The 24,766-nt window shown below is 46.9% G+C and overlaps 1 pseudogene; it reads left to right on the forward strand.

Moving 5' to 3' along the window:
- Nucleotides 1-15,149: 15,149 nt before the first annotated feature.
- On the forward strand, nt 15,150-17,153 carry LOC114203657 (T-complex protein 1 subunit zeta pseudogene; annotated as a pseudogene).
- The last annotated feature ends 7,613 nt before the right edge of the window (nt 17,154-24,766 follow it).

Genomic DNA, 24,766 nt, shown 5'->3' on the forward strand with positions numbered 1-24,766 from the left:
TGAGGGAGGAAGGAGGGAGGGTTGGAGGGAGGGAGGGAGGGAGGGAGGGGGAGGGAGGGTTAGAGGTGGGGAATTAATGAGGGAGAGAATGAATGAGGGAGGGAGTAAATCCACAGAAGCAGGGTCCATCAATCAGGAGTCCTTATTTGGGGCGAAGTCCAAGGGCATCACAGCCTGGGCCCTGGATGGTGGCTCAGGGCACGTCCATCTGTCCTCCCAGTGCTGACCTTCCTTCTCCTTGGACCCGCTGTCATCCTGGATCCTCTCCCCCTCCTCCTCAAACAATTCTCAATGTTCCCAGGGGCAGGGTGGCAGGATGGTTGGGTCTTAGGAGGGCCTTCCCGGATCCTGTGCCCCGGATGACACCGCGACTGTAGCTGCAGGGCATTCTATCATGAGAACTGGGACCGTGGATCCCATCCATCTCCTTGGGCATTAGTGCTGTTGCATTCCCTGCTCTCTCCAGCACCGCTGTGATGAACACTCCTGACAATAGGTGTGTGAAAAACCGAGCCAGAGTTTCCGGGGCTGAGTCCGAGGCTGAGGATGGGTGCCCCTGTGGCCTGGGATGGGTGCTGCTCACTGTTCTCCCAGACAGGGGTGACTGTCACCATTCTCTCCAGGGGACCTCTACTTCCTCAGGTTCTCCCCAGGGCTGCTGGTCCCCAGACCAGACACCTGCCAGTCTGAGGGTGACCAGCACTGCCTCCATAGGGTTTCCTTTGCCGGAGTCCTTCCCCAGGAGCTCCCGCATCTCTGACACATATTCCCTGCGTGCCTATCCTTCCGCCTTGGACTTGCATGTGTTTGGTCTCCGTCCCTGTGGAACCCAGTGACTGGGAGCGTGGTTTGGACCAGAGTCAGGTGAAACCTTTCTGTGGCCTTGGGTTGTGAGCAATGCTTTTGCCCTTTGTGGTGTGTCTTCCAGCTTTCTGCATTTCCCTGGTTTCTGTGTGGGTCTCAGGAGGAACCAGCCCTGTCCTGTCTGGGGTCAGGCTGTGGCGTCCCAGCAGGACCAGGGGTCTCGGCCCCAAGATTGTCCCCATAAATCCTAAAGTTGCCTCTATGATTACATCTGATGTGTCATCCGTCAGGGATTTCAATATCAAAGAAGGGAAATTTTATGACAAATAAACACAGAAGGAAAGGAGAGTCCCCTTTGAAAATAGGGGGGCAGACACAAAGGCCCCTATTGTGTGAGTCCACTTACAGAAACATCAGGAATAGGTAAAGGAACAGAGAGAGAAAGCAGCTTAGGGGTCGCCGGGGTCTGGGCTGGAGGAGTAACGGGCAGGGAGGGCTTCTGGTTCGGGGCCTCCTTTGGGGAATGAGATATTCTGCGGCAATGTTCTGGGGTGTGGTGGCACAGCGTTGGGCATGTACTTAATGCTCAAGACGTGTTCAATTGAAAACAAGTAATTTTATTTAAAACAAATAATAAACAGTATATAGGACATGGAAGGATGAAATAACAGTTAATATGTACCAGAGAGAAAGAACACAGGGGGAGGGCATGAAACAATCGGGCGGGCTCTCGGGTTCCAGCGATGGAAGTAAGGGTGATTGTACAAGGAGCTCTCCCTGCAGGGCTGTGGGCTCCGGATGTGGCTGTGGGAGCCCTGCAGGAGCAGGAGTAGGGGCAGGGCTCAGGATAGGGGCAGGGACAGGGGCAGGGGCAAGGGGAGGGACAGGGTCAGCAGCAGTGGCAGGTGCAGGATCTAGGGCAGGAGCAGGGACAGGATCTGGGTCAGGGGCAGGAACGGGACCCCTGGCAGGGGCAGGGGAAGGGGCAGTGGCTCTGGAAGGAGTATGGACAGGGGCAGGAGCAAGGGTAGGATCTGGGTCAGGGGCAGTGGCTCTGGCAGGGACAGGGGCAGGAACAGGGGCAGGGGCAGGAACAAGAGCACAGGCAGGGGCAGGGGCTGGGGCAGGGGCAGAGGCAGGGGTAAGGGAAGGGGCAGGAGCCAGGTCAGGATCTGGGTCCGAGGCAGGGGCTGGGGTGGGGTGGGGGAAGGGGGAGTGGCAGGAACTGTAGCAGGGGCAGGGGCAGGGGCTGGCGCAGGAGCAGGTGCCAGTTCTTCCTGGACAGCACCAGGCTCTCCGTGGGCAGGTGCCGGGTCACCTGCCGGCTCCTGGTCTCCTCCTGAAGTCACTGCAGGCACCAGCCCTCCCCTCAGATCGGGCTCTAGCTCCTCAGGTGGTGGAGCAGCTGTGAGAGGAGAAAAGCTCACCCCCGTGCCTGCTCTCCGTGGGCCTTTGCAGAGACAGAGCCCAGCCCAGGGCCTCCCAGAGAAGCCACAGCCGGGAAGGAACCTTCACGGGGACGTCTCCCCAACTGCAGTCCACCCGCTGTGTGCTCTGTGCCCAGTCGTTGCTCGTGGCCCCACACCAGCCTCTGGGGGCTCCTCCCTGTGGGGCCAGCAGCGACCTGTCCCCACACACCACAAACACCCAGCCCCGGCCTTCTCACCCTCGGCCTCGGCCTCCGTGGGCTCCGGCTCCTGGACCACCGGACAGTGGCCCGCGTGGTGTTGGAGGTCTTGCCCGGCAATCCCCAGCACCTGTTTCTCGGGATGCCTGTGGGGTCAACCCCTCTGTCAGAGAGGAGGGCATGTCTGCCAGCTGCCTCTCCATGTCCTCCGTGGCCTTCTGCAAAGACAGGGACCGGTAGCCAGCCCCGAGGCGTCACAGCCCTGCCTGGCCATCCGCACTGTCCTCCTGCCCAGTCCCCTGCTGCTCCCAGATCAGACACAGACCTGTGCGTGCACAGCCCTGCACCCGGGATGCAGTGACCCATCCCTGCAGTGCTATCGGGATAAACCTCGGGCAGAAGGGGCAGCGCCCACACACCCCATCCCACACAGCCAGCCTTGACCTTGAACATGACCTGCCCACTGGGTATCTGACCCCTCATCAGCCTGCTCCTGCCTAGGGTGGCCCCACCCTGCATGACCCCTCTTTACACACACATACACGCGCGCACACACACACACCCATCCACACACGTGCACCCACACACAGACACATGCACACACAGGCAGACACACACACACACACCCCATCCACACGTGCGCGCACACACACACACAGGGAGGGCACCTGGGGCTACACAGGTCATCAGAGTGAGTGGGGCTGGGTGGCCGGCTCTGGGCCTCCTGCTGTCACCTTTCTGTCCTTCCGGCCAAATGGCCAGCGGCGGTGGGGAGCCCTGACAGGAAATCCCCAGCGGGGGACAGCGTCTGCAGGGCGCGCTATCTTCAGCCTGCAGCCTCCAGACCTCGGCAGGCAACATGCGAACATCTTGGTTTGAGGATCTCCAACGAAATGAGCTGGGCAGGGGGCTGTCTGTGGAATGTGGGTGCCTGGTTACCGGGGTTCCAAATTCTGTTGGGCTCTGTTGTCAGGGAAATGAAGTCACCACTGCCTTGGATCCCCTTACCCAACGTCCACCTCACACAAGAGCCCCCCTAACGCCCCCCTCCCCGGCTGCTCAGTGCTCACCCTCCCCCATGCCCCATCTGTACATTTACACCCACACAGCCCACCCACAGCCCCCAGGAGGCCTGGGTGCATCTGGTGTCCCCACTGTGAGGGCACAGAGCTGGGTTCAGACCTGGCTCCTCCGCGTGCCCAGAGCTGTGACCCTGGACAGGTCTCCCAAAGCTCCCCATGTGCACATCGGGGTATTCTGCCTTCTACTTCTAGTTACACCATCAAGGGTAGGACGTCTACACATGTTCCGTACCTGCTATCAGAGGAGGCTGATGCATACTTCGCAAAGCAAGGATAGGCCAGGAGCTGGGCTTGGCATGGAACACAGCTCAGAGGGGCTTGGGCCTGCTCTGGGGTCCAGGCAAAGCCACCCCCCCCCCCGCTTGTGTCCCAGCCCCCGTGGGAAGGTAGTAATGAACTGATTCTGACCTTGTCCTCTCACAACACGGACTTCTAGAGGCTCCCATTAGGGTTAGGCTCGGGTCCCAGGGCCTCGTCTGTGCCCGTGTGCTGGGCAGTCCCCACAGTGGCCCCTGGCACCCCTGAATCCTGGTCACACAGCCCTGTGGAATCCCATCCCATCCAGGGTGGATGGCCTGTGTGACGGCCCTCTCAGGATTGGAATGGCACAAAATGCCGGGATGTCATTTCCAAGCTGGTGGAGGAAAGTCTGTGACTTCTCCTGGTTCCCTCTGTCCTGTGTTCGTTCTCTGTCTCCTTCTCTGTCTCTGTGTCTGTGTCTCTCCCAGGAGCAGGATCTGTGGGTTCCATGGGCGATGTGAGAAACCTCAGAAGCCTCCCTTGTCCCTGTTTCCCTCTCTGGTCCTGGTGCTCCATTCCTTCCTAAGGCCTCCTCACCCTGACCAGAGCAGTGATTCTGGATTCTCTTCCACATGGGGACTCTGAGGCTGCCACAAGGAGGGCCCTGACCTTGGTCTCCAGACTGGTGGCCCTGTGCTCTGCCACGTTCTGCGTAGCCAGGTCCTCAGCCCCCCAAGCCCCAGTGTGTCCTCTGCTGAGAAGGACCTCCAGGGGGTAGAAAGCATTTTCCCAGCACTGGGAGCACAGTGGGTCAGGGATGGAGATCCAAGGCCAACAGGCTTTTTCTACAAGCCTGTGGGACCCTTGGGACACTGCATCTCTGCAGCCCAAGTGACAGCAGAGGAAGCTGAAGCCTTTGGGCTGTGGCCCCTCTGGACTTGGGGGTGGGTATCTCTTCCTACTCCCAAGTGCCCAGGGTGGTGGTGGACACCGGAACCCAGACCCTGTCCTCTCCCAGTGCCCTGGCAACCCCCTGGGCCCCTTGGGGACCTCTGACCATCAGCCTGGCCCATCTCCCCTCCCCATGCTCTGGATCTGGGTCCTTGCCAGGAGTCCTGATGCCCTGCCCCATGGCCCAGCTGTCTCCAACCTCTTTCTTCTTTCCCCCTTGTCCTCCACCTCGCTCCCTGGGTGTCCTCCCCTTCTGACCCCCAGCTGGGCAGTCAGAGTGGTGTGTGTGTGTGGGTGGGTGTGCAGGTGCGCATGCCTCTACATGCCTGGGGATGCCAAGGTCATGTCCCCACATGGGACGGGGTGGGTAGCTCTCCCCGAGGATCTGAGGGGCTCTCACCCCCAAAGCGACCCTCATGGGAGGGTTGGGGCTGGCCCAGGACTGGAGAGCAGCCCTGCTCCTTGGGCTCTGCACCCCTCAATTGTCTTGGGCCAGTCCCTGCCTCTCTTGACCCATGTTCCCAATTGTCCCTGAGGGTTGGACATGGAAACGCTTGAAGGTGGCTGCTTCTCTAGGGGTCTGTAGGGGACAGGTGCACCAGGCACACAGGCCTCCCTACCGAGAGGGCCAGCCAGGTGTGTCATGGCCAGGTGTGCAAAGGGGACCTGCACAGAGCACCTGTACCGTGACCCAGCCCTGCGGTGGATGTACACGAGCCCCATGACTCTGCACCTGACGGATCCCCCACATTTCCTCACCACAGCCAACTGCTCTGTGGCCCCAAAGTCCGCTGGGCCCCACAACCACACCTACCCTGGGCGGCAGGCCTTAGGGTGAAAGGCCAGGTGAATAGGATATCTGGGGACGCACAGGTCATTGAATACCCCCCACCCAGCTGCCCTGGAATGCAGACTCCCTCTCAGGGTCCAGCTAAGTGCAGGGCTGGGCCAGAGGACCTGGAGGCATCAGTGGAGGCCGACTCAGGACAGGGAGAAGATCAGTCTGCCCCTTCCCCTTCTCCTCTCCTCCTTCTGCCTTGTCTTCCTGGCAGGAGCCGGGACAGAGGTCCAGCCTGTCCCTAGAGGCAGCCCCTGCTGGAGTCAGAGGGGCAGGAAGGAGGCCGGGGAGGAGGGGCCCACCAGCAGGATGCCCGAGTGTGAAGGGGGTTGTTACAATAATGAGGGACCCTGTGGGCATTCAGGGATTTCAGCCCTTTGTAGACACGAGCAGTGGCCCCAGGACTCAGCCCCTACCCCATCCTTCACTCTCCACAAGGCCCTGCATCCTCCCCAGCCCAGTCCTCGTCTGCCATCCGTCCTCCCTCCAGCCCCAGGAAATCCAGCTGCTCCAGGGGCTGGGAAATCATTACAAGCTGGAACCGAGCCATCCCTATGGGGCCTGGTTCCGGGTCCTGCAGCCCCACAGTGAGGAGAGGTGAGGCCAGGCAGGAGCGGGGAGAGGGCAGAGTGGACTGTCCCTGGGGGCCACGGCTGCCTGGTCAGCACAGACCCTGCTGTGTGCTGGCCCCTAGGGCACCCAGACTCCTGCTCCCGAGCCGGCTCCGTGAGGGAGACTAGAGTGTGGCTCCTGCTAGCTCACATGGTGTCACTCTGTCCTGTAACTACGGCCTGTCACACCAGCTGGATTCCCCTCCTAGTCGGCCAGCTCACCTTCAGGGACTGGAACAGGCCATCATGAAGCTCAGGGGTGAGTGAGTGGCTGGGCAGGCAGTGGAGGGCTCGCTCTGGGCTCAGGGAGTCTCTGGCTCCAGCCCTCTGGAGAGCTGGCCTTCCAGATTGTCTGTGGACCAGCCCTGGGTTAGGGTGAGGGTGAGGGTGAGGGTTAGGGTTAGGGTGAGGGTGAGGGTGAGGGGTTAGGGTGAGGGTGAGGGTGAGGGTGAGGGTTAGGGTGAGGGTGAGGGTGAGGGTGAGGGGTTAGGGTGAGGGTGAGGGTGAGGGGTATGGTTAGGGTTAGGGGTAGGGTTAGGGGTAGGGTTAGGAGATGATGGCTCCTGATACTCAGATAAAGATATATAAGACCTACTGTATATTCAGTTGAAGGGCATGTGGCCTCCTAAATGTTATGTGAGCTTAGAAAGTGTGACATTCAGTTAGAGAAGTTAGTAGGAGAAGAAAGCTCATTTGACAATCTGAAAAGTCTTAACACATAGGAAAAGATATGAGGTATCCTGACACGCAGGTAGGCAAGGGACAACCTCTTGATGCTCAGATGGTCTGTTGGAGAACTTACACTCAGGGAGAGAAGGGGACATTGCCCTCCATGCAAGTGGAGGTGTGACCTCCTCACACTCCTACAGGAAGGTGAAATTTCTTAACATGCATGTATGTGAGGTGAGCATCCTCCCATCGGTGAGATGCCGTCTCCTGACAATCAGAAAAAATGAAACCTCAGGATATTCAGGTGATTGTGGTGAGAATTCCTGACCCTCAATTATAGGTGACACATCTTCCTGCATGTAGGTCCCAGAGAGGAGCCCTGGAGACACTCAGGTAGGAAACACCAGACCTTGTGATACTAGCAGTGAATAGAAAGGTGGGCTTTGTAGTCCTAAATTAGAGAAATTCAAAGTGGCTCTTTGAAAACTGTGCTGATAATATGTACTTGGAAAAGGGAAAGACAATTTGCCCTACACAGTGTTAAGGATCGATTAATCTGATGAGCCCGACACCCTGTGACCATTGACATGCTGCATGATCTTCACAGAGAGGGACAGAACTGCCCCTCAACCCATGATTTGGAACAGGAACTGTGGTTGCAGCTTGCATGTGGGGCAGACCCTGACACTGCACAAAACTGGATCCTCAGATGATACGGAACCTTCGAAGGGTAACTGGGAATGAAGATCCTGGCCTTGGGACAGAGGGAGGGGGCTGCACATGAGCCCCCATCCCCCAGGGGGGTGCAGAGGAGCCTGTACAGAAAGCTGGGATCTTGTTTCAGCCTGAACCGGTTAAGCTAAAGGGCTCCTGCCTGGCCTGACTACTGGGGGGCAGAGGAGGGGATGTAGCCATGCTGATTGGTCAGGAGGCCACAGAGCTGTGTGAGGTCACTGGGCTTCCAGGCCAGGCTGGGGCAGGAGTATGATAGAGATGCTGACAACTGCCATTCTGCTGGCCTTGGCAGTGTCTGTGGTTGCCAAAGAAATGCCACGTGTGAGTAAGTGTCAGGGACACCTCCGGGGGGTGGAAAGAGTGTCTTCTGAATAGCAAGCCCCATCCAGTCTCCCTCTGTCCAGGGCTAGGAAGGAGGCCAAGCTTGGGCCTTAGTAGTCCCCTGGGTCTCACGGGTGTGACCCACATCCCCAACTCAGAGCATCCTTGCTCCCAGCTTCAACAGCCGAGAGACCCCAGGGCTGACCCCTGCGCTCCTATGCCTCCCGTAGCACAGACACTGGGGTCCTTCCCTCACCTAGAGACTGACCTCACTGCCTCTTGCACATCAAGTCCCAATTTTTAGAAACCCCTTTCTTCCCACAGATACTGAGGTGCCCCACCTGTGGCTGACCCCAAAGACCCCAGGGTATTGTCATGGCATTCTTCTAGGGTCCCCCCTCCACCTTAGACTCTCACAGCCCCCAGGGTACCCCCAAAATCTTGTGGCCTCTCCCCAGTTCCCAGAACTTCCACCCCTGGACCCCCACTGCTCCCCACACCTGGGATCACTGGACCTGCCTTGGCTACTCTCCCTCCTCCTGCCACCATCCAACCCCACACTGCAGCCCCAAGACCCCTGTGGCTGTTTTCTGAGTCTCCTGCCCAGAATTGGCTCTAAAGACCTCAAGCCATTCCACCTCTCTCTCACCTCCTCTAGCCTCCCCCCTGCCTCGGAATCTCCCATATTTCTAGGGCCCTTATCATCGGTAAGCTCCCAAGTACTTTATGTTGCCAAGCGACTACAGCAACTCAGAGAGTTCTTGAAGGGGAAGACCTTTTCTAATGAAAAGTGGTATTACGAAATGGAGACCACAGATCTCCCAGAACAGACCGCCGCCTCCTGATTTGACCCCACTCCAAACAGACCCAGTGAGCCCTTTACTCCCAAGAAAAAAAGATGAAATAAATAAATATAAACATAAATATAGATATATAAAATATATCTCTATCTATCTATCTAATCTATGAAGGGATGATTTCTGGACTTCTTCCTACCTGCCCTCCCCAACTCAATCCAAACCCTCCCCCAGCAAATCTGTCTTCCCTCTGTCACCCTCCAATAGGGTGGAAATGCTTGTGTGTCAGGGGTCATTGGTTTCCTAAATCTTGATTTTTGAAGTTGGAACAAGGCGATCTGTGGTGACAGGCCAGGTATGGTCTGGATCTCACACTCAGAGTCTCTGCTTATTAAATCAGTGCAGTTGGGCCCTAGAGCACTTCTGTGAGGTGAGCTGACTCAGAAGGAGGGGTGTGGGTCTGAGTCCATTGGAAGAATGACCCCAGTCTGAAGTTTTGTAGCGTGGCCATCTGATGCTCAGTCCACATGGCCAACCCCAGGCAGGAGTCTGCCCTCAACCACAATTGTTTATGTCCATCTGTGAATTCCTGAGAAAGAGATCTCGATGGCCTCAGGTCAACTGCCCACTCTGGTCAGGGCCAAGATCAAGCCTAAATGCTGGATTAGCCACTTGAGGATTAAAGATGGCAGGCTCCAGAAAGAAAGCCCCGGGCTCCTGGCTGGGCAGTTGCTGCAACAAGCAACAGTCTCATACCTGTTCACCTGTTCACTGTGTGCACAGGTTTCAAGGGCAAGATGGTCCTATGTTCTGGTTGCAAAGACAGATGGCATAGGGTACAGGAGCATGAGGGAGGAACTTTGGGTGAGGAAGACCAAGGACCCTGTCTTTTCCTGCTGGGGCTGCAACAGGGACTGATGAAGCAGGCATGAGTATTTTCAGGATTCGTCAGTCTGTCTGGGTTCAAACAAACCCCTTGCTTTGCCCCTCATCAGCTATGTGGCCTTGGGAATATGGCCAGAGGGTTGTGTGACAATGACATTAGGACAGATGTGAAGCTTTCAGAGCAGAGTGTGACATGCCATACATGCTTATAGATGTGGGCTCTAGAGCCAGCTGGTGATGAGATGCTGGGTAACCTTATACTTACGCAGGGGCACTTGAGTGTCTATCATCTGTGCACTTATGAGCCCTGGAATGCCTAGGCTACTGAAGAGGACTTGCAAATTGATCTGGGTGGCCCATGGCTCTGTAGTGTATTAACATTTAATAAAATAAAAAAACCAAATTTTATCTGCCTTCACTGAGAGCCAACATTACTAAGATTAGAGTTGGCATGTCCATGATTCCTTTCGTTGGCTTTGGTCTGTCTCTTCTAAAGTCAGTTTCTTAATCTCCCTACTGGGTATATAAGCTCTGTACCCTGGTGTCAGACACCAGGTACCCTCTAAACACTGAACAAAACTCAATGTCAGTCACAGAGTGAGACAAACCCCAAGCCATAGGCCACATGGTCCAAAGAGCAGAAACAGCCATGGCAGCAACTCAGGACCTGCCCTCACCCTTCCTGGGCAGTCCTGAACCCGGAGCTTGCAGGTGGGAATGCTGTGGCAAGATGTGCTCAGGCTAGGGAGTAGGGGTGGGTGCGGAGGATTTGGGACAAATTTGGAGGAGCTATAGTACCAGTGGTTTCTTTCCACTTACAGATCATCCCTCCTCCTCAGAGCTTCCCAGGATCCAGAACGGATTCTCCTGGCACTCTCTCCTTTCACATGCTCAAATCCTTGTCCTTAGCTTTTCCCTTCTCTCCTCATTGGGCCTGTCATCTGTCGCTGACACTTGGGTCTCCTTCCTGGGGAGACAGGGCTTATGCTCAGGGAGCACTAATGGGAGGCCATGGATTGGGTAGAGCCTGGAGAATCCGATTGGTGGTTTCTCGTGTATGTTCCGAAACTTTCCATGCCCACGAATAGATTTACGGATAACACCCTTCTTATTCACTGTTCATAGTACTCTGACTTCCTGTTTCATTTAGCAAATTAGAGTTATTTTCGTATTAGCACACAGGGACTCACCTTCTCACAATTACGTTGTGCGGTAGGCGTACTTACGAGATATAGTGCCACATTTCCTTCCTGGGAGGGGTTATCTAGCCCCCTGCTTTAGCTTTCCCTCAATGTACTCATTTCCCCACATAGAAGCCAATACTGGTTTATATCAAATTCACTGATTTTTGCAAAACGAATAGATGTTCCAATTGTCATTTTTTTTAAATTATGAATGAAGTTGTTCACAAGTGAAGTGAGACTCTCTGATCTGCCTTCATATCCCTGTGGATACTCTAACCCTGAAAATGGCTTACAGGTCCCGGAGCAGATACTGCTGCACACAGAGACAAGAGGAACAGGGGAAAACTGGACAGGCTGTACAATGAGCCAGCACCAAGGGGCATCTAGGCAACTGAGGGATATGCTCACTGTTTCTCTGTGGGATGGTTTAGGCAAATGATAAGTATTTTTCAGAAAAACAGAATTCTTAATGTCTTTTATTTCTAGGAACAATAACAAAATGATTTGACGGTGGCTAAACCTGTGCACGTGGTAAAAGCCTGACTCCTGAGCATTCGGGAATAACAGACCTAAGATGTGTGTAGGCACAAGTTCTAATTGCGAATTTGATCCATATGAGAAATCTTTTTTTAAGATTATTTATTTATTTATTTATTTGAGAGAGAGAGATAGCAAGAGAGAGAGCATGAGCAGAGAGAAGACGCAGAGGCAGAGGGAGAAGCAGGCTCCCCACTGAGCAGGAAGCCCGATGTGGGACTTGATCCCTGGACTCTAAGATCATGACCTGAGCCGAAGGCAGATGTTTCACTGACTGAGCCACTCTGGCACCCCCAATATAAGAAATCTTATATTTGCAAAGAAAAAACTGATCCCAATGAATATAATTTTAGTACATTTTAAATGGAAGTGGAAAAAATGGAGGTAGTTCATCTTTAATGTGTAGAAAACTCATCAAGAAACAGAAATTAGCCTAATGGAGTTTTCTGCAGAAACTATATTCTTGGTAAAGAATCATCAGTGACCTGCTTCTGGTCACTATAGTTGGGCCTGTGTACTTCCCTTGGGTAGGTACTCAGTGGAATGGCTGGGTTATATGGCAGGTGTAAGTTTTGACATATGAACGCACCCAGGAAACCAGCACCACAATCAACATAGTGAACCTGTCCATCACTCCAAAGGCTTCCTTGGGGTACTCTGTAATCCCTCCAGCCCCTTCCCTCTCCGGTCCTAGCAACTTCTGCTCTGTTTCTCTCACTGTGTATTCGGTTTCATTTAAAAAATAATTTTAATAAATGCAATCTTACAGAGTGCTTTTTTTTTTTTTTTTTTTTTTTTTTTGTCTAGCTTCTTTGGTCTAGCAGGCTCTCCACTGAGCAGGGAGCCCTGTGCGGGGCTCCATCCCTGGACCCATACATCATGATCTGAGCTGAAGGCAGAGGCTTAACAGACTGAGCCACCCAGGCGCCCTGGGATTTCTAAATATTTTACTAAAAAGAAATGAAAAAGCCACAAGCTATTCTGTTTGCCACTAATTCCTACACCAAAAAGGAAAACACGACCCAGCTGCATTTATCCATGTCCCGGCACCTCAACATCAGTTTTAGATATTTTCCTGTATACTTTGTAAATGTCTTTAGTGCAATCAGCTCATTAATTTATGCAAATTAGGGAAACTGATTTATAATATCATCACCTTTAAAGGTATCTTCTATATATTTCTTCCCCCCGCCCCAAGATGCCCACCAGATCTGTCGCTAAGGTGAACGATGATACAATCAACTGTTTCAGGAGCCCAAAGCAGTCTGTAATCTTAGCTTCTAAATATGCAGTGATCTCAAACTTCTACCAGTGTAAACAAAAAGACTCAAGTGATCAAAAATCACATCGTTGCGGTGCCTGGGTGGCTTAATCCATTAAGCGTCTGCCTTCAGCTCAGGTCGTGATCCCAGGGTCCTGGGATCAAGAGCCCCATGTCGGGCTCCCCACTCAGCGGGGAGCCTGCTTCTCCCTCTGCCTCTGCTGCTCCCCCTGCTTGTGCTCTCTCTGTCTCTCAAATAAATAAATAAAATCTTTAAATAAAAGTCAAATAGTTGAAGAAAAATGTATCAGTATGAAGATATTTTAACTACAACTTTATTATGCCTTTCAAGGTACAAGCTCTCTTTAAAATGACATCAAATTACAGTGCATACACACCTATAACAGCTTAGACTTGCTTAGAAACACGTCATTACAGTAAAATAAATAACCTTCTAAATATTTCATAATTTAATTGGCTCTTAAATAGTTTTCCCAAGGAGAAAACAAGCATTCTGTGTTCTTTGAGTTGGATAAATAAGTGAACTGCTATTTATTCATTTAAATCCCGAAGAAACCTAAAGACAAAAGTTTTTTTTTCTAATCAGTACAGATATACATGATCATCATCATTAATACAGTGAAAGGATGAAATGGTATAAACAATCTCTCATAAGTATGGTTGCAAAATAATCTAAATGGACAATGACTGACATGGACAGTCATTTCAAGGAAAGAAGAACCTAAGTCAAGAAAATGTTGAAGAATATGTACTTTGACAAAGGAGTGAGAAGTATTAACCCAAAAATGAGACCTATGGAATGAAAAAGTCATTTTACTTTGTCTTAAAAAAAATGGAGGGGCGCCTGGGTGGCTCGGTCATTAATTGTCTGCCTTCGGCTCAGGTCATGGTCCCAGGGTCCTGGGATCGAGCCCCCACATCTGGCTCCCTGCTCCGCGGGAAGCCTGCTTCTCCCTCTCCCACTCCCCCTGCTTGTGTTCCTTCTCTTGCTTTGTCTCTCTCTGGCAAATAAATAAAATCTTTAAAAAATATATATGGACAAAACATGGAAGAAGGAGGGAAACTAGATTATTTAGAATTGAGGTAGATCTATACCAACATGGACTGTGGTACACTGATTTGATCTCATGAAGGAACTGAATAAAATGAAATGTCAGAGGTCTTTATGTCAATAATAAAACATTAATTCAAAATACATACAAAATACAAAGTCTGGATTTTTCCCCTTACATTTGTAATAAACATGAAAGCTTTGTTCGGTGCACTTGCTTTTCTAAGCCTTCTCTGTTTAGAGCGCGTACTATTCAATGGCATCCATGCTGGATTTTACAGTTCTCAACTCAAATTAAAAACTTGCCTTTTATAGTTACATATACATTTTATTTCCATCATAAGACAGTTTGAAGACCTTTCTAGTACTATATTTTAGAATGCTTTGAAAGGGTTTTTAACTAACATATACATTAAAAAAATCTTGATTTATTTTAGGATGTCTCTTTTTAGTACTGACCCATGATGGGTTTAACTTAAAGCATAATGTGGTAAATACATTATACTCTTTAAACCAATTCACAGCTTTAGGAATATAACCATAATAAGTTGCACAGTTATAAGCAGTGGATGAATAAATAAGACAGATGATTTCTCCCCAGTGGCCATTCATTAGTTTGCTTTTAGGAACCTGGAAGACATTGTCTTCTTTGAGTTCCAAATGTTCTGGTAAGTCTAGCTGTTTCTTAACTTATTCAATATCACCTTGAATTGCTGAAGTAAGTGATTCTAAGAATCAAAGTTTTTTTTTTCCGATCTGAAGAAGTCAAAGGTGGACACATTGAAAATATCCCCAGGGAAGTCCTCTTTGAAGGTATTCTTGGCATCAGTTTTCAAGGGGTTCTCCTAATCTTACAGTCTGGGTACCCGCCTCTGCCCACCACCAGCAACGAACCTCTCCACTTGAAACACTGGCCCAATCGCAGTAAATGCCAGTGGGTACATAAACTGCAGGACTGCCACCTGTCCAGGAAAGTTAACTGTGCAGATGCCTAGCTACTTGGATCAGCATGCCTGACCCACATCCGGAGCAGCCCGGCCCCACCAGCAGAACTTGGCCAGTCACGTGGTAGGCACACAATGCAGGGGGTGGCACCTATGACAAACCTGTCTTATATTTTTCTGTCCCTTCTCGCCATTCCTGCATTCTTTTGTATTTGCCTTTTTTTGTAGTGTAAATTTTTTAATTAAAATATAACTAACAAAGTTTACCATTTTAACTATTTCTAAGTGTACAATTCAGTGGCATTAAGGACACTCACAGTGTTGTGTGAGCACCACTACTATCAATTCCAGAACTTTTTCATGATTCCAAACAGAAACTCTATTAAGCAATAGCTCCCCATTCTGCCCTCCTCTGGGCACTGGTAACCTCTATTCTACTTTCTGTCCCTATGAATTTCCTATTCTAGATACCTCATGTAAGTGGAATCATACAATATTTGTCCTTTTTGTATCTGGCCTATTTCACTTAAAATATTTTCAAGGATCGTTAATATGGTACCATGTATCAGAACTCCATTCCTAGAAGACCCGGGCAGCGAACGCCTCCTGGACACGCTGAGTGGGCTCTGGGCCCTCCGCACGCCGGCTCTTCTCCTCTTCCTGTGCTAGTTAGCTATGGCGGCCGTGAAGACCCTGAACCCCAAGGCCGAGGTGGCCCGAGCCCAGGCTGCGCTGGCGGTGAACATCAGCGCGGCCCGGGGCCTGCAGGACATGCTGAGGACCAATTTGGGGCCTAAGGGCACCATGAAGATGCTTGTTTCTGGTGCTGGAGACATCAAGCTTACTAAAGATGGCAACATGCTGCTTCATGAAATGCAAATTCAACACCCAACAGCCTCCTTAATAGCCAAAGTAGCAACAGCCCAAGATGACATAACTGGTGATGGTACCACTTCCAATGTTCTAATCATTGGAGAGCTACTGAAACAGGCGGATCTCTACATTTCTGAAGGTCTTCATCCCAGAATAATAACAGAAGGATTTGAAGCTGCAAAGGAAAAGGCACTTCAGTTTTTGGAACAAGTCAAAGTAAGCAAAGAAATGGACAGGGAAACACTTATAGATGTGGCCAGAACATCTCTACGTACTAAAGTGCATGCTGAACTTGCTGATGTCTTAACAGAGGCCATAGTGGACTCCATTTTGGCCATTAAAAAACAAGATGAACCTATTGACCTCTTCATGGTTGAGATCATGGAGATGAAACATAAATCTGAAACTGATACAAGCTTAATCAGAGGTCTTGTTTTGGACCATGGGGCACGGCATCCAGATATGAAAAAAAGAGTAGAAGATGCATACATCCTCACATGCAATGTGTCATTGGAATATGAGAAAACAGAAGTGAATTCTGGCTTTTTTTACAAGAGTGCAGAAGAGAGAGAGAAACTTGTAAAAGCTGAAAGAAAATTCATTGAAGATAGAGTTAAAAAAATAATAGAACTGAAAAAGAAAGTCTGTGGTGATTCAGATAAAGGATTCGTTGTTATTAATCAAAAGGGAATTGACCCCTTTTCCTTAGATGCTCTTGCAAAAGAAGGTATAGTAGCTCTGCGTAGAGCTAAAAGGAGAAATATGGAAAGGCTGACTCTTGCTTGCGGTGGAGTAGCTCTAAATTCCTTTGATGACCTAAATCCTGATTGTTTGGGATATGCAGGACTTGTCTATGAATATACATTGGGAGAAGATAAATTCACTTTTATTGAGAAATGTAACAATCCTCGCTCTGTCACGTTATTGATCAAAGGACCAAATAAGCACACACTCACTCAAATCAAAGATGCAATAAGAGATGGCTTGAGGGCTGTTAAAAATGCTATTGATGATGGTTGTGTAGTTCCGGGTGCAGGTGCAGTGGAAGTGGCAATGGCAGAAGCCTTGATTAAGTACAAGCCCAGTGTAAAGGGCAGGGCCCAACTGGGAGTTCAAGCGTTTGCTGATGCATTACTCATTATTCCCAAGGTACTTGCTCAGAACTCTGGTTTTGACCTTCAGGAAACACTAGTTAAAGTTCAAGCGGAACATTCAGAATCAGGTCAACTTGTGGGTGTGGACTTAAACACAGGTGAGCCAATGGTAGCAGCCGAAGTAGGCATATGGGATAACTATTGTGTAAAGAAACAGCTTCTCCACTCCTGCACTGTGATTGCCACCAACATACTCCTGGTTGATGAGATCATGCGAGCTGGAATGTCTTCTCTAAAAGGTTGAATTTGAAGCTTCCCTCGTGTCATCCGAATCATGAAGACTCCACGAGTGATCCTAAGAATATAGCAACGGAATTTTTGTCCAAGCCTCAAATAATTTTCAAAAGCATTTTCTTTTCCCATATGAAAAAAAGAGAACACTGACACCTAAAATTCTGAAGTTCTGAAATTAATGTTTTTTTTTTAATTGCACTTCAATGTACACACATTAAGCAGGCCGTTTTTACCCAATGAAAAGGATGTTTTGCTTTAGCTTCAGTGATATAAAAGTACCGTGTGAGATAAGTGTATGTTATCCACCTTGTTATTAAATGTTCCTTGAAAAAAAAAAAAAAAAGAACTCCATTCCTTTTCATGGCTGAATAGTATTCCATTGTATATATCTACAGCATGTTTACTCATTCATCTGTTGATGGACACTTGGGTTGTTTCCACTTTTTGGCTACTGTGAATAGTGCTGCTATGAACACTGGTGTCCAAGTATTTTTGGGTTCCTGTTTTCAAGTCTTCTGGATATGTGCCTAAGAGTGACATTCCTGGGTAATATGATAATTCTATGTTTAATTTTTTGAGGAGCTGACTATTTCCAGAGGGAATGCACTATTTTACATTCCTAGCAGCTAAGGGGTGGGGATTTAGAGGAATGTAGGGGAATAAGAATGTTCCAAAATTGGTTGTGGTGATGGTTGCAGAACTCTGTGAGTCTACTGAAAGCCATTGAATTACACAGTTTAAACAGGTAAACTGTATGGTATGTGAATTATTTTATCAATATAACTGATAAAATGTATATAATCTACAAGAAGTAGACAAATTTACAATTATATTCAGAGATTTCAATAACCTTTCTCAATAATTTATAGAACAAATGTACAGAAGATCAGTAAGGATATAGAAAATGTGAACACTATCAACTGTCCTGAACTAATTGCCATTTATAGAATATTCCCCCCAAAACAGAAGAAAATACATCTTTTTCAGGTATACCCAGAACATTGATGAAGATAGACTACATCCTAGGCCATAAAACAAGTCTCAGAAAGTTTAAAATGAATGAAGCTATTCAAAATATGTACTCTGACCATAATATGGAATTAAATTATAACTCAATAACAGAAATATTCCCAACTATTTGGTAACTAAATGACATGCTTCTCAATAATTCATGCATCAAATATGAAATCAAAAGGGAAATTGGAAAGTATTTTGAACTAACTAAAAAATGTATAACTAACGTATAAAATGTGGGATGTCACTAGAGCGATACTTGGGGAGAAATTTATAGTGTTAAATATATTAGAAGAAAAAGAAGATTTCAAATCAATGACCTCAGCTTCCACTTTAAGAAACTGGGAAAAGAATGAATTAAGCCCAAAGTAGAAGAAATAACAGAGAAGAAATCAATGAAATAGAAAACAGGAAAAACAAATAGAGAAAGTTAATGAAAGCAAAGCTTGTTCTTTAAGAACCAGTACAGCTGACTTTAGTCAGACTAACCAAGGGGGGAAAGGAGAAAAAATTAAAAATTACCAATATTAGGAATTAGAAAGATGACATCAGCACAAATGCAGCAGACAGGCAGTCATTAGAAGGATAATAAGGGAAAACTATGAACAATCTTGTGCCTATAAATCTGACTAGCTAGATGAAAGGGATAAATTCTTTGAAAGATAAAACCTACCAAAGCTCATTCAAGAAGACAGATGGCCCGAATTGCCTACTAAATACCTATGAAAGAAACTGAATTCCCAATCCCATGCCCTTCCACAAAGTGAACTCAAGTTCCAGATAGCTTTACTGGCAAAGTCTGCCATGCAAGGAAGAAATAATATGAATTTTACACTAACTCTTCCCAAAAGCTTAAACATGGAACACACTTCCCAACTTATTTTATGTAGCCAGCATTATCCTGATAATGAGATTAACACAAAGATGTTGCATGAAAATGAAACTACAGACCAATATTCCTCATGAACATAAACGCACCGGTTTATTTTTAATTTTAGCAAATGAAATCCAGTAAGATATGAAAAGGGTAATACACTATAATAATAGTGGAGTTTATTCCAGGAATGCAATGTTTATTAAACATTCAAAAATTGGGGCGCCTGGGTGGCTCAGTCAGTTAAGCATCTGCCTCAAGTCATGATCCCAGGGTCCTGGAATCGAGCCCCACGTGGGGCTCCCTGCTAAGTGGGGAGCCTGCTTCTCCCTCTCCCCCTTCCCCTGCTTGTGCTCCCTCTCTCAAATCAGTCAATAAAATCTTAAAAAAGAAAAGAGTTAAACATTCAAAAATTATTCAGTATAAGCAAGAAGTGAAGGATAAAATGAACCCTGTGGTCCTGGATATGAGTTGGAAACAGCACAATGAACTCCTGTTTAATATATACGCAAATGGATAGATACAGAATCAGTACAGGCATGCATGTCCACGTGGGTTAGGATACATGCCTGCATTGCCTCGTTTTGTCTTATCTACCTCAGGGGGCCTAAAATCAATCACATCTCAGGAGCAACAAGCATGCCTTGTGTCTAGATCTTGCTTTCCAATTAACATTCTCCAATGAAAGGAACCAGGTCATCTTAGAGAAATGCAGGACTGAGTTAGGGAAAATACAAGATAAGCCTGGAACATTTTATAATATGAAAGTAAAGATATATTTAAAATAAATGATAGGGTCACATGAAACAGACACAGTAGCCATATGAAAGCACTCCCAATGGCCAAAGGTAGAACAATGTAAACAGCAAATTAAATAATACAGTATTGGAGTATCATCCAAAGTATCAAATAAATATATGTGAGTCTATAGTGCAAAAATAATAAATAGGGGGAAAGAGGCAAATACTCCCTACAGAAGAATTATAATTTTTTTAAGAGTTATCTATTTATTTTGGAGAGAGAGAGAGAGCACAAGTGTGAGGGGCAGAGGGAGAGAATCCTCAAGCAGACTCACCTCTGAGCACAGAGCCTGACAAGGTGCTCGAATCCACGACCCTGAGATCACGAACTGAGCCCAAAACAAGAGTCGGACGCCCAACCAACTGCACCACCCAGGCGCCCCAGAAGAATTCTAAGTAGTATATGTAGATACTACACCTCGCAGGAGCTGACACTTCATCAACACCACCCCCCAAGTGTGCGCTAAACAGAGCAACTCAATTTCAAAGAATAAAGGATGGAGAGGGAACTGTGAATAAACCTGGAAAACACTACCCTGCCCAAGGGGCCAAGGTTTAGTTTCACCCCTGATGTCACGTGTACGCCATGGACTCCCCTATAGGAGTGAGGAGAAGTGTACTTCATCTCCCTGGAATTCTTTGAAAAGCTCATAATCCAAATAACCATGAGAAAAACATAAAACAATTCAAATTGAGGGACATTCTACAAAACATCTAATCAGTATTCCTCAAAACTGTCAAGGCCATATAAAGGCAAAGCAACACTGAGCAACTATCACAGAGCACAAGAGATTAACGAGACCTGAAACATAGAAGCAATGTGGTACCCTGGATCGGAACTTGGAACAGGAAAATGACGATCATGGAAAAACTGGAAAAATATTAATAAAGTCTGGAGTTTAGCTAATAATAATGTACAAGTGTTGATTTCTTAATTTTGACATACATACCGTGGTAATGTAAGATTCTAACAACAGGGGAACCTATCAACTGTCGAACCCAGGGGAACCTATCAAATGTTTCAACCCAGTTGAAACTGGGTGAAGGGCATGTGGGAACTCTGTACTACTTTGCAACTTTACTGTAAATCTAAAATTCTGAAATAAAAGTTTATTTAGAAAAAGAAGTCAGTATAATTCACCAGATTAACAAAGTAAAACAGAAAAACTCTGACCACTTCAATAGATGCAAAAAAACTTTCTGACAAAATCCAACATTCATTCTTGATATTGAAAAGATAAATAAAAATTTCCTAGCAAAGTAGGGGTAGAAGGGAACATCCTCATCCTGATAAAGGATATCTGTGAAGAGAAATCATGCTCAACACTTAACTTCACTACTAACATCGTACTTAAGGATGAAAGGCTTAATTATATGCCCTTCAGATCAGACACAAGACAAGTATTCCACTCTCAACCCTGCAGTCAACATTGCTCTGAAGGTCTGGCCAATGCAAGAAGGCAGGAAGGAAAAGAGGAAGGAAGAAGGCAGACGGGCATCCAGTTTGGGAAAAAAATTATATAAAACCCTCTTATTCACAGATGACTTGCTTTTCTATGTAGAAACCCAAAGGAATCTACAAAAAGCCTGCTAGAGATGGGAAACAGACACAAGAAAAGGTGCTCAATATCACTAATGACCAGGGAAATGCAAATCAAAACCATAATGAAATGTCACCTCACACCTGTCCGAATAGTTAAAATCAGAAAGACAAGAAATAACAAGTTTTGGCAAGGATGTGGAGAAAAGGGAACCTTTGTGCACTGTTGGTGGGAATGTAAATTGGTATACTATGGAAACCAGTAGACTTTCCTCAAAAAATTAGAAATAACATGCGATCCAGTAATTCCACTACTGGGTATTTACCTGAAGATAAAAAAGATATATGCCCCCCCCATGTTTATTGCAGCTTTATTTACAATAGCCAGGATATGGAAGCACCACAAGTGTCCACTGACTGATGAATGGATAAAGACGTGGTGTATAAACACAATGGAATGTTATTCTGCCATAAAAAGTAATGGGATCTTGACATCTGCGACAACATGGATGGACGTAGAAGGTATTATGCTAAGTGAAATAAGTCAGAGAAAGACAAATAACATATGATGTCACTTACATGTGGAATCTAAAAACAAAAGGCAGAAACAGACCCATAAATACAGAGAGCGAACTGATGGTTGCCAGAGGGGTGGGGATAGGGGGCAGGGCAAAATGAGTGAAGAGAAGTGGGAGATACAGGCTTCCAGTTATGGGATAAGTAAGTCATGGGGATGAAAGGTACAGCACAGCGAATACAGTCAGTGATACTGTGATAGTATCACATGGCGACAGGTGGCAGCTACACTTGTGATGAGCACAACATACAGACTTTTCGAATCACTATGTTGTCCACCTGAAACTAACGTAACATTGTGTCAACGATACTTCAATAAAAAAAGCCTGCTAGAGGGACACCTGGGAGGCTCAGTTGGTTAAGCATCCCACTCTTGATCTCAGCTCAGGTCTTGATCTCGGGGTCATGAGTTCAAGCCCCACATTGGGCTCCATGCCGGGCATGGAGCCTACTTAAAAAAAAAAAAAAAGTCGGCTAGAATCAATAAGTGAGTTCACCAAGGTTTCAGGATGCATAATTAATACACAGAAAATAATTATATCTCTAGATACTAGTAATGAATAATTGAAAATTGAAATTAAATAACATTTATAATAATATCAAAAGATGAAATCCTTAGGAATAATTTTGACAAAATATTGACAAATGACCTGCACACTTAGACTAAAACATTGCCAAGGGAAATTAAACAAGTTGTAAATAGATTTTGTTGGAAAGATACACTGTGTTAATAGTTCAGAGGACTTGATATTGTTGAGATGTCATGTCTCCTCAAATTGATCTATAGAATTGGGGCTCCTGGCTGGCTCAGTCAGTAGAGCGTGTGACTCTTGACCTTTGGGGTAGTAAGTTCGAGCCCCATGTTGATTACTTAAAATAAAAAAAATTTTTTTTAAAAAAATGATCTATAGATTCAACATAATCACAATAAAAATTCCAGCAGGACTTGTTTTATAAATCAATAAGGTGATTCTAAAATTCACATGGAAATGCTAAGGACCTAAAATAGCCAAAACGGCTTTGAAAAAACATTTGAAAGATGCACACTACCTAATTTCAAGACCTCTTGTAAGCTGTACATAGTAAGATAGTGTGGTAATAGTGTCAAGTAAACTTGTTCAAAGGAACAAAACAGAGCTCAAAAGTAGAACAATAAAAAAGAGCATCAATCCATAGTTTACCATAAATAAAAACTAACTCAAAGGGACCGTAGACCTAAATGTAAAACCTAAGACTCTAAAACTTCTAGAAGAAAACATCAAAGAAAATCTTTGAGACCTTAAGTTAGCAAAAATTTCTTAGATACGACACCAAAAGAATGATCTACAAAAGAACACATTAATTGAACTTAATCAAAATTTAAAAAGACACTATTTAGAGAATTTTAAAAAGCCACAGACTGGGAGAAAATATTTACAAAGCATATATCTGATAGAGGACTTATTTTCGGTATATAAAATGAACTCTCAAAACTCTAAAATAAAAAAACAACGAAAAATTTTAAAAAGGCAAAAGATTTGAACAGACCACCAGAGAAGATATGTCAATGGCAGTCGGCACATGAAAATATGCTTAACATCACTAGCCTTCAGGGAAATGCACATGGAAACCACAGGATTTCCAGGTTGGTGAGCTCATGGCAGTGCTGGGAGGGTGGGGGTCTTGAGAGAACGCGAAGCTCCACAGCCATTCCCCCACACTCTTTGCCCTATTCATCTCTTCCATCTGTCTCTTCCTGGATTGTATCCTTTTAACTAACCAACTAAACAATCCCCAAACAAAAGAGCAATTGTCTACAGTTAAATGCCCAAAGCCTGAAGAAGGAGATTCAGTGCTGGAACTTTCTGTGAGACTGGCAGAGACAACAATGCCCAGATAGTGCTAGCCACAGATCCTGATGCAGCGACCACTTCGGGAGACTGGCCACGGGAACGCTGTCACGTCAGCAGCTTGGCTAGGGAATGGACATTGGACTGGATGGTCAGGGAGGTCTCTGATGCAACCTGATGACTGCAGCAAGATACAAGGAGAGAGTAAGCCCTAGGAGTTTTTATCCCACGGAAAACATGTCTCTCCTTTCTTTTCTTTTCTTTTTATTGTATCCATATTGAGAAGATGGATGTTGGCTGAACCTACTGTGGTGATCATTTCACAATCGATGTAAATCAAACCACCCTGCTGCACACCTTAAACTTATACAGCAATGTATATCAATTATTTCTCAATAAAACTGGAGGGGAACAGGATGGGGCGCCTGGGTGGCTCAGTCAGTTAAACGTCTGCCTTCAGCTCAGGTCATGATCCCAGGGTTCCGGGATCGAGCCCCGCATCGTCAGCTCCATCCTCTGGGGGGAGTCTGCTTCTCCCTCTCCTTCTCCCCCCCCCACCCCCAACATGCTCTCTCTGTCTCTCGCTCTCAAATAAAATCTTAAAAAAAAAAAAAACTAGCAGGGGGACAAAGGCCTCCTGGAAAATGGGAAAGAAGTCCTTTTGCATTTGAAGAGTTGGTTGGTTTTCTGTGTGGAAGTTCCCTTTGCATAATGATGAGTTGTGTACTGCCGCTGTTGTTCTGAGATGGTCTTACTTGGAAACCATGAATGTAACATTGAAACAGCAACTGATTAAGATTTGTGAAAAATATGGTTATCATATTTCAAAGATTTCTTTTTTCTTGTGTTGTGATCCAACTAACATCAAAAGTGTACTTGAAAGGCTTCACAGTTTTTATTCTCCAAAAGAATATCCAAAATTGTATGGGATACTTGTTGTGTTGCATACACAGGACATTACCACTGGATATGACGGCGGCAAGCCTAATCAGAAATCAGTGTTGCCTGTGAGTAAAAACAGCAAGTGATTACATCCCCTTCTCAAAATGGCTGTGTTGGTGGTCCTTGGACGAGCAGCACGGAACCAAAGACAAAGTCCTCTGCAGAGACGTGAGTACTCCCTGACCCGGAGATGGGAGTGACAGAGCCTTATTGGAAGAAGAATTGAAGAAGCTCATTTAAGCTCGGATTTAAAATTGGTGTGGGCCCAGTTAAGGATGAAACAGAACAACCAAGAGAACTATGCATTGAATTCGTGTGAACATTCTCTACCTCATCTGGGCAAATATTTTCCTTTTATTTCCTTTCTTTCTG

This window comes from Eumetopias jubatus, unplaced genomic scaffold, assembly GCF_037043125.1.
Source record: "Eumetopias jubatus isolate StellerSeaLion01/CBP00866 unplaced genomic scaffold, mEumJub1_p1.0 scaffold_7, whole genome shotgun sequence".
Taxonomy (NCBI): Eukaryota; Metazoa; Chordata; class Mammalia; order Carnivora; family Otariidae; genus Eumetopias; species Eumetopias jubatus.